The 7361-nt window shown below is 42.2% G+C and overlaps 1 long non-coding RNA gene across 1 annotated transcript; it reads left to right on the top strand.

The window, feature by feature from the left end:
• Window positions 1-799: 799 nt before the first annotated feature.
• Window positions 800-3736, top strand: LOC104004785 (uncharacterized). The gene is made up of 2 exons (XR_677825.3): window positions 800-2423; window positions 3032-3736. It is a non-coding gene; the product is annotated as an uncharacterized LOC104004785 (long non-coding RNA).
• Window positions 3737-7361: the final 3625 nt, after the last annotated feature.

A 7361-nucleotide genomic window follows, 5' to 3' on the forward strand; every position in this document is an offset into this window, starting at 1 on the left:
ACTCCACAAATCTAGGTGTATGTGAAATAGCACATTTCTTTATTTGTGAATAAATTAGCCTCTCAGTAGTTTGTAATTCCATCTCACATACTCTATTTGGGACATAAAGTCCCTCAGGGTCTTTTTAAGGTTCTGAGCCCACATGATGAGCCAATGCGCTGATGGTGGCTCCTGGTGATTACCATCTGCTCAGCCAAGTACCTGCTGGTGGAGCCATTGTCCTTCCCACCCTCTGCTCTCAAGGTCAGGTTCCTTTCTGAATATAGAATCTTGGGAGAAGCCGGGAACCACTGTCCTTATGATCCCATTTTTGCCAATTCTTTCTTTGAGGTGTCACCCCCTGGAAGGCAGAAGGTGGGCATACCATTGTTCTGTCATCCACATGCCTCACTCCTCTCTAGTCTTGGGAAATCTCTCTCTCTTTTTTATTAAAATCAGGATCAAGCACCTCTCTGCCTCCTGCTTCTTCCAAGTCCTGGTTCTCTTCTATTGCTCTGCCAATCCTGTTTTCTCCTCTGAGCTTAGCCTATTGAAAACAAGATGAAGACATCTTGCAAGCATAGTGAGCCCTCCAGCCTGCCACAGACCACCCATGAAGCAATAAAGCATTGAGCTTTCTTCCTGTTTAAGTGGCTGGGGAGGGCAGAAAGACCCCAGTAGTAGTGAGAGGTGAAGCCGGATGGGCTTCTGGGTCAGGTGGGGACTTGCAGAACTTTTCTGTCTAGCTAAAGGATTGTAAACACACCAATCAGTGCTCTGTAAAAATGGACCAATCAGCACTCTGTAAAATGGACCAATCAGCGCTCTGTAAAATGGACCAATCAGCAAGATGTGGGTGGGGCCAAATAAGGGAATAAAAGCTGGCAACCCCGGGCCAGCTGTGGCAACCCACTTGGGTCGACTTCCGTGCTGTGGAAGTTTTGTTCTTTTGCTCTTCACAATAAATCTTGCTGCTGCTCACTTTTTGGGTCTGCACTACCTTTATGAGCTGTAATACTGCGAAGACCTGCAGCTTCACTCCTGAAGTCAGCGAGACCACGAACCCACCCAGAGGAACAAACAACTCCAGATGTGCCACCTTTAAGAGCTGTAACACTCACTGCGAAGGTCTGGGGCTTCATTCCTGAAGTCAGAGAGACCGTGAACCCACCAGAAGGAAGAAACTCCGGACACATTTGAATATCTGAAGGAACAAACTCCGGACACACCATCTTTAAGAACTGTAACACTCACCGCGAGGGTCTGCAGCTTCATTTTTAAGTCAGCGAGACCAAGAACCCACAGGAAGGAACCAATTATGGACACAGTAGTAGTACAGCAGAAAGAAAAAGAGAAAATATCTGGGGAAACCCCAGAAATTAATTTCTAAATGTTATCAAGCTACATAAGCGTTATTCAGATATTAGGGTTTTTTTTTTTAACACCTTGCTGAAACTGTGCTTGGCCTGATTAGTACTTTTCTCTTAGCATTATATTACATACCTTCAGTCTTTGTTTTATGTTGCTATAACAGAATGCCTGAGACTGGGTAATTTATAAAGAAAGAGGTTCATTTGGCTCTAGATTCTGGAGGCTGGGAAGTGCAAGATCAGACAGCTGCATCTGGTCCACTTCTGGTGGTGAGGGTCTTGTATAGCATCACAACGTGGCAGAGAGGCAAAACAGGAAGTGTACATATAAAAAGGACAAAACATGAGGCATGACCTCGCTTTATAAAAAACCTGCTCTTTGGAGAACTAACCTGGTCTTGTGAGAAAGACATTAATTCTTCTTACTGGCCTAATCACCTCTTGAAGGCCTCACCTCCCAATGTGATTACATTGGCAATTAAATTTTAACTTAAGTTTTGGAGGGGACAAACCACATTCGAACCATAACACTTTCCTTCTTAAAACATCATTTTCTTTGCTATGACTCAGCCATCTTCTATTTACCTCCTATATCCCTGGGTGCTACTTCTGTTTATTTCATGGAATCTTCTACCATCTGTGTCATAGTGTTCCTTGGGGTTCCACATTCTGCTCTGGGTTCTCTTCTCACCCTACTCATTTCCCTGGGAAATTGTACCTACACCTGTTATTGATATTTTGATGACTTCCATATCTGTTCTTCAGCTCTGTGGTACATTGCAAAGCCTGGCCAGAAATATTTGTTGCTCCTCCTGTCAAGCGGTGGAGTTGATTTCTCCAACCATTGAGTCTGTCTGCCTTTGGGACTTGCTTTGGAGAACAAAATGCAGAAGTGATGCTGTGCCAGTCCTGAGCTTGGACCTCAAGATATTTTGCACACATATGCTTTTGATCTTGGAACCCCTTATCCTAGCCCAGTGAACTGGGCTGAACTGTGATCAAAGACGCCTCCTTCACCGTGTCTACAAGGCCCTCTGAAAACACCTGGTCCTCTGGTGATCCATCAGTTAACTGGTAAGTTCATAAACTAGCTTAGCCCAGATTAGCCAGCCTGGTCCAGATCCACAGAAACACCTAGATGACTTGAAGTTAAGAGCAATAATAAAACATGCTGTTTTTAAAACACTGACTTCTGGGGTGGCTTGTCACACAACAAATGTTAATTCGTACAGGCTCAAACATATCTTCTGAGCTCCCTGTCTTACAAAGGCAGTGGCCCCTGGACATCTCCACCCACTCGTCCTAAATTCAACATGCCCAAAACTGACTTCAACATTCTTCCTCATCCCCAGTCCATATTCGCTTCCAAGCAGAGCTGATTCTTCTTTTGTCTTTTTTTTTTTTTTATCTTGGCAAACTGTCATCTACTTAGAAACCTGGGCAGCATCCCTACCCCCACCCAATTCCTTTCCCCCCATATTCAACCCATCACTAAGAGCAGTCAGTCCCACTTTTGAATAGCTCTCCTACTTATCTACTTCTCTCTACCTCCACTTTTTTTTTTTTTTTTTTTTTTTTTTTTGTGGTAGAGAATATTATCACCTCTAGCCTGGTTTTCTCAAGCCTCCAAAGTCATTTTCCTACCTGCATGCTTGCCTTAACTTCCATTTTTTATTTCACAGGATACTTTCAAAATATAATTTTAACTATGTGAATCACCTGAAGAAATTCCTATAATGGTTCAAATTCTGTCATAATGTCCATGAGCTTCTGCTGGACTCACAGCCTTGACTTTAATCCTCATATAATTGGGAAACATTAAATATTCTTGAATGTTAACATGTCAGTACCAGGGCTCTGCTTCAAGAGAACTGGTCTGGGATTTGTACTGAGCATGCCTTATGGGGAAACTTTGGATGTAAGAAGAGAAATTAAGAAGGCCTTTCATACATCCAGTGAGAAAAGATGGATCTCAAACAAGACTGGTGGTAATGAGAACTTTCAGTGTTTTTTGAAGGAAAGTTTTAGGAGGATGAGATGGATACCAAGAAGAACTTCGGGAGTATATTATTCAGGCTGTGTTCTGAGCAGGTGTCAAGGGAGGGAAAGGGCCCGTGATCTCAAGCCTGGCTCACAGATATGAGTGAAAGCATTGTTTGAATAATAAAGTATGGAGGAGAAGGAGGTTTATGGAGCAAAGAAATGGTCACAAGACAACTAGGAGACACGGTGCTGGAGAGGTGGCTTGGGGTCAGCCCTTCTGTGCGTGCGTGGCAGCTAGTTGCTCAAGCGCATTGCTCAGCTTTTTCCTTCTGCATCTCTGTATATGCCATTTCTTCTACCCAGCTTCCTGATCTATGTATTAAAACAATATTTCCAAGATCTTTCTCACATGTCTCTCTTCTGGTTGCTTATTTACATAATGAATGTTGATTGCATGATCACTATATGTCAGCTCTAGGGCTACTGTAGTAAACTGAGCTCTCCCAATGATCCCTGCATCTCTCGTTAAGTATCCCTTATCATAACCCTGTATTATGAAACTCAACCCTGTGTGACATTCAGCTCTACAGCCAATGATAGTAGATCAGAATTACAAGTTTGGCAAACTCTCCCAGTACACTAGATCTTAAGTTCATCTTTGTATTTCCTAGAGCACGCAGTAAATATACAATAAATATTGGATGAATTAATGAATCATGCTATAAAATATTAAAATAGGTCTGGAATGATAACATTTTATTAAAATGATTACACTATTTTCAACGTTAAGACCTAGAGATAAAGTAGAATGGAGAGTCTCTGAAGTTCATTAGCAAGTGAAAAGAACCAGTCAAAATTTCATTAGAGGAAACAGACATGCATAGTGACATAGATCACCTTGCCCTGATTTTCCTTGTGAAAGTTCACTGATATTTTATGGTAGTAATTTGTTGTAGTGAGAGGTTTAAGTTTCCTGCCCCAAATAGTTACATGTGATGTGATTTGAGGGATGCACCCTGATGCCCCCACCTCCTTATCTACCCACTGGCAGATGTTTGAGATTTCACTGTCTCCAAGACTCCATCCTCTCAGTGTAAGGCTTTGATCTGTGCTAAATGACAATATGCATAGGTGGGGCCACAAGGTGACAATGAAGGGAAAGGCTTGGAAGAAAGCATTTGAGTTCATCATGAAATTCAACACGCAGTCTCTGGGCATTGAAGTGAGTCTTTTTGTAGGTGGCTGAGATGCCTGGAGCAGAGATGGGCGATAGAAGATGAAATGTCTTGATAATAGAAAAAGAAATTGCTAAAAATTGTCACTCAACTCTCCTATTTCTCCTTGTTTTTCTATGCCCATCTCTCATTCTTCCTTTCCCCAGATTTTTCTTATGAAAATAATATATAATCAGGCCTTGCAGTTGTCATTTTTTTTTTTTTTTTTTTTTTGAGACGGAGTCTTGCTCTGTCACCAGGCTGGAGAGCAGTGGTGCAATCTCTGCTCATTGCAACCTCCGACTTCCAGGTTCAAGTGATTCTCCTGCCTCAGTCTCCCCAGTAGCTGGGATTACAGGCTCGCACCATCACGCCCAGCTAATTTTTGTGTTTTTAGTAGAGACAGGGTTTCACCATGTTGGCCAGGATGGTCTCGATCTCCTGACCTCGTGATCCACCCATCTCGGCCTTCCAAAGTGCTGGGATTACAGGCATGAGCCACCGTGTTCGGCCACAGTTGTCATTTTAAGAGACTGATTATTGTGTAAATAAGGACTCATAAAAATGTATTCATCTTGGTCTTATTTTTTGCATTTGTTTTGCTAATATAGACATTAAAAAATTGACAAAGCCTTGTTTCTGTGGCCCATTCACCAGATAGTGGTTTTATCATAAAGAACATTTTATTGTAATTGTATTCCTTGTATCAACCTATTTTAGCAAAGCTCATAGTGTTATGTGCCTCCATAGTGAATAAAAAACACATGCTCCACAAAATTCAGTCTTTGAAGAATATCTAAATAACACTAAGGGTCTTATTTACATATGACTTAAGAAAGTAATAACTGTTTAGAATGTGGGCAGAATGAGGGCAGGAATTTCTATTTTTGCACTCTTTGTATCTTCTGTGTTTAGAACAGTTCCTGGTAGAGTAAAAGTACTCAATGAATATTTTTTAAATGAATGAATGAATGGTATAGCTTTTATGGGGTAGCCTCATGAAAAATACTCTGTGTTGTGTGCACTGATGCAGAAGCCCGAGCTCTGGTGTTAAATCTCACTTCTGCTACTTACTCCGCTATGGGCCCTGGCATGAGGCCCTTGGTCTCTCTAAAATTCACTATATTCATTTAACGAATGACTCTTGTGTTAGATCATAAACTCTGTGAAGCTAGAGACTGGACCTGACTTGTTTCCCACTGATTTGTTCCCTACCTAACACTGCCTAGCATAACACTGGAATATAGAAAGGGAGAAAGTAAATTATCTCTTGAGAGAATTAACTCATTTTGGTCATCTTAGTAATGTTTTATGAGGACTAAATGAGAATAGTTAAATGTAAGTGTTTTAGAACCGTATGATGAATTTAGATGAAAAGGGAGGATCTTGTATCAAACTACCTTTCTTGTAGACAACAGTGATAAATGTTTGGAAAACCTTTTAAAATAGTTATTGGAAGGCATTGGAGAGCAAACAAAAGCAGCCAAAAGCTGGAGGGGATGTCATATTTGAAAGGAGGAATTGCAGGTGAGGAGGAGGAGGGGAAACAGCCCCGAAAGGTGGAGGCATTTGGAGGACACCACACGCTAAGAGGAGGCCAGTGTGGTGGGAAAGGGGAGGGAAGCTGAGATATGAGACTGTGTAGGCCAAGAGGAGTTTCCCAGTCTTTATCCCAGGTGCCAAGGAAAGCCACCAAGACGTTTAAGCAGCTGTGAATGGCAGTAGGGGTGTTTCCTGTTTTGAAAATATCTCCTGGCTGCAGCTTGGAAAAGTGCTCTGATGCAGGGTTTGTTGAGCCAGCTGATTGAGCAGCCTACACAGCGGGATGTATCTTGCCTTCCTTCTCTATCGCTGCATGACACATTACCATACAATAACACTCACTGCTCTCTCACAGTTTCCGTAGGTTAGAAGTCTGAGCACAGCATAGCTGGGTTCTCTACTTGGGTCTCTCCAGGCTGAAGTCAATGTGTTGGCCAGGCTGTATTCTCATCTGGAGCTCAGTTCATCTTCTAAGCTTATTCAGGTTGTTGGGAGAGTTCGGTTCCTTGTAGTTGTAGGACTGAGGTCCCTGCTTTCTTGCTGACTATTGGCCAGGACTTGCTCTCAGCTCCTAGAGGCCACCCTCAGCTCCCAGCCACATAGCCTTCTCAAAACATGACAGCTGACTTTTTCAAAGTTAGCTGGAGAATCTTTCCCTAGTCTGCTGGGAAAGAATCTTAGAGAAGGTGATGTATTTTCCTAGGTCTAGACCAAGGGGAGGGGAGTACACAGAGGGTGAACAGCAGGGTGTGGAAAGCCTGAGAACCACCCTAGAATCTGTCTGCCATCATTTCAACATGGTATATGTTTAACTATTTCCAGCGCCCAGATCTGCCTTAGGGGTGAGACCACTGATAATGAAACCCTTTGGTACCCTGTTCTTTTCAGTAAGCCCTTTGGATGGAGTCCTGTACAGGTTACCTGCAGCCAAGCAGATGTCCTTCTTTCTTAGTGGTACATTTCCCTGTAGAGTAATGAGCTATGACCACATGGGTTGGTTTTGTTGGGGGGAAGGCAGCATTCATGACAATAGTTTACTTTATACAATTGGCTCCTTATCACTTTGGCAAAATTTAACCTTTAGTTTGCAAAGAAGCCACTCTAGCTGAACATAGGGGATTAAAATACTTGTTTTTCAATTTGTGTATATGGATAAAGTTCTAAAAAATACAATGCTGTGCCAAAAATGGCGGTACTTGAAAAAGTTACAATAGCTGGCCTCTGTTTTTATAATGTAATTTCAACTGGATTTCCTTTGGCCAGCCTAAGTATG

This window comes from Pan troglodytes, chromosome 1 (genome assembly GCF_028858775.2).
Source record: "Pan troglodytes isolate AG18354 chromosome 1, NHGRI_mPanTro3-v2.0_pri, whole genome shotgun sequence".
Taxonomy (NCBI): Eukaryota; Metazoa; Chordata; class Mammalia; order Primates; family Hominidae; genus Pan; species Pan troglodytes.